Below are 3,234 nucleotides of genomic sequence, written 5' to 3' on the forward strand. Positions count from 1 at the left end.
TCTAATTTTATGACCAGCACCTGTATATGAGAACTGCATACTACTTGGATGTAAAATAATTCCCATTATGGCTTTGTCAAGCTGCTGCCTACCTTTGTGAAGCAGGAAAAAGACTAATAGAAAGTGAATCCAGTATAACTTTTTATTGCCTATCTGGAATGTGTGCCAACAGTTGAATAAACACTTGGCTCTCAAAATGGTATCGGTGCCCTATTTGTGGGTACTTGCCAATACAGATACCACCATTTTAGTGCTGGATCAGGGCCCCACCCGATACTGGTATCGGTATTGGTGCAACACTAGTAAATACCCCTAAATACCCAACCTTAGTGACTTTCCTGACATCAAAAAGTGATCTAGACCTGAACTATTTAAAAAGACTCTCTGTAACATATTTTAGTATGACATAGGAATTTAAATCATTGCTATAAAGGTGGTTATAAATCATTAAGAAAAAGCTTTGTATAGTTGAAAAGCATGATCAACTTTTAGCCGCTAGGGGTGCTAGACCTGTAACTGTCAGGATAAGGACCCCTTAAAAGCAGCAGACTATAACCGAGTATTAGGGCCAGGCTAGGGTTTTTTTTGTATTTTTTTTATTTGGGGAATAAAGTCATAACATTATGAGAATAGAGTTGTAATATCACGAGAATAAAGTTGTAACATTGCAAGAATAAAGTTGTAATATTATGCTAATAAAGTCATAACATTACGAGAATAAAGTTGTCATACAATAACCCGTTTCAGAAAGAAGCTTAGAGCTCTGCCCAGCACCACCAGACAGCAACCTGAGTCCACTTTGACATACTGCCCAATTTTATTCTGGTGTGCTAAAAGATTTCCTTATTTGTCAATGTCACTCTCCGGGGGCGGCACTGCGTTAGAAGGAGGTGAGGCAATGCAACAAGACTTGGTGGAATATGTTTTATTGGTGCTGCCGTTCACCAATACACCGACACCCATTTTTCTCACTGCCAAGCACAGCAGCTTGCTTTAGCTTTTGGCCACTCCCACTCCACACCAGGTGAAGGGGTGACAAAACAACAATAAATTATTTACAAACCCAACACAAAATAAAGAGTACAAATAAATATTTACATGCATGCAACTTAGAAACAACTAATCCTAAAGTCAATCAAGAAANTACATAGGAGCTCTACAGGCAACAGGAACTTTGTTGTGTTTTTAAGACTCTTTTCAGAAAAGTAATTTTTCATTTTTGTTTTACAATGTAATAATGGATATCTTATAATTTGCTCTAAGATAAATTGCAATGATTGCACATAGATAAAATAAACCTTTAATCATATTTAATGCCATATTTAGTACGAATCAACTATTTTCCTACATATTGCTATAGCAAGTTTTATAGATAGGGTATATTATAAAAACAGTAGGGTCAAAAATCAGTTGCTGGTAGACAGAAGACAATTTGTTTTTTTTTTGTGTGTTTCTTAGTAATTATATTTTTGTGAAACATAATTGATTAATAAAATTGTAAGTCATACAAATACCATTTGTTGTTAATTTCCTAAGTAATCAATGAACTTTAGATGAGAAGATGAGAGATGGTGTTAAATACATATAATACTGGATGATATTTCTAATGAAGTTTTACCTAAAATCAAATAGCATTTGCAATCATTTTTAAAGGACATACTAGATACATACGGCTCTGAATCTCTAATAAATACACTTCTTGCTTCAGTTAACAATACTTTAAGTCGTTTGCACGACTGTTAGATAAATGGTAGTTTACTGCTTCTCTGTTGATATTACTATTTGATAAATATTAAAGTAAGGCTCAAATAAAAGTGAAAGTATTGGATAATAGGATAATAATGTGTCACTTAGGCAGTGCAACCTCATTATCCCGCAACCATGCATTAATAATTAATTGGCAAGAGACATTGTGGTTGTATAAGTGCATGGAAAAGGCATAACTCATGGCCAGTTGGTTCTAATGCACAAACTTAAGGCTTATGTGCATGTTGTCCAAAATGAACTCCTCTAAGCCTATTTTTGGATATATTTTTAAATAGTCCTACATGTGACTGGTAAAACTTCTGATTGTTCCGATTCCAAAGTTAATGCTCATAAATGAGCCTCATAATTAAAAAGGATAAACATCTCCGTTCCCGCCGATGTGTAAATGCCAAAAAAGGGTTTTCATACACTATTGGCAATATACATCAACAGGCCTGGGAAAACCTCCTCATAAAAGAACAAGGACTTTTTTTTAGCAATATTGGAAAAATATAAAGGCAGGGATATTCTTTCTACAGTTAAATTAAGGACAATTAACTTTTTTAGATCAGTTTTTGAGAGTATTTGTTTTAAGTTAATGTTTTGTTTTTTGAAACTTTAGTGGGGTTTTTTAATATATTGCTGTGATTATTATTATTATTCAATGTTTTTTTATTAATAGCTATGTTTAGTGATTTGTTCATGCGGTTTACACTTCAGGGCCTCCATAAAAAAGCTTTAAGGCATATTCTAATGCTCTCTGAAAGTTAGACATTGCCTCATATAGTTAAGATTTCTGAACAGATTGCACTACTAACAGGTAGAACTACATAAAACGTTCCTAGATAAATCAACAGTTTATGGGAAGTGAAATCAGTTATATATTTCTGCAGGAATTTCTGGAGAGCAAATTCACCAAATGCCTTTAAAATCCATCTGGGTCTTATTTTTGGTTATTCTGAGTTTTTCAGAAAAGTTGGCATAGTTGAAAGTGTTAGAACATCGTCTATTGGACTCCTCTGTGCAAAGAAGCTCATCTTCTCGCTCTGGAAAAAGACTTTAAAAGCCCTGCATCTCGGAGAGGACTCTGAATCAGTGGTGAACTGGGAGAGGTTGAAATAACATGGAGCCCACACAGTGAACAGTAATCCTGCTTCACTCAGGTATCACTGCTTAGAGGGGTTGGTTAGTGGGAGGGATAATATTGATTTAATAGTTATTCATTAAGTGATGTTTTTTTATTTAATCTGTTCATTTGTCTTATGTTTATTCCTGAAATGAGGAGAGTTGCTCTTTAATGACAAATTTTGTATTATTGTACTTTGGCCTTTCAATAAAAAACATTTTAAGACAGAAGAAAGTGTGAAAACAGGTAAAACAGGTAATTCTCAAACCTGATGCACTAGAAGCAGAACAGTCTCACTGAAAACATTCAGCTTCATGTTGTGCTTCTTTAAGAAAATCTAAGATTCATCCTCAATGATCCAA

This window comes from Cyprinodon variegatus, unplaced genomic scaffold (assembly GCF_000732505.1).
Source record: "Cyprinodon variegatus isolate N-32 unplaced genomic scaffold, C_variegatus-1.0 Scaffold239, whole genome shotgun sequence".
Lineage (NCBI taxonomy): Eukaryota > Metazoa > Chordata > Actinopteri > Cyprinodontiformes > Cyprinodontidae > Cyprinodon > Cyprinodon variegatus.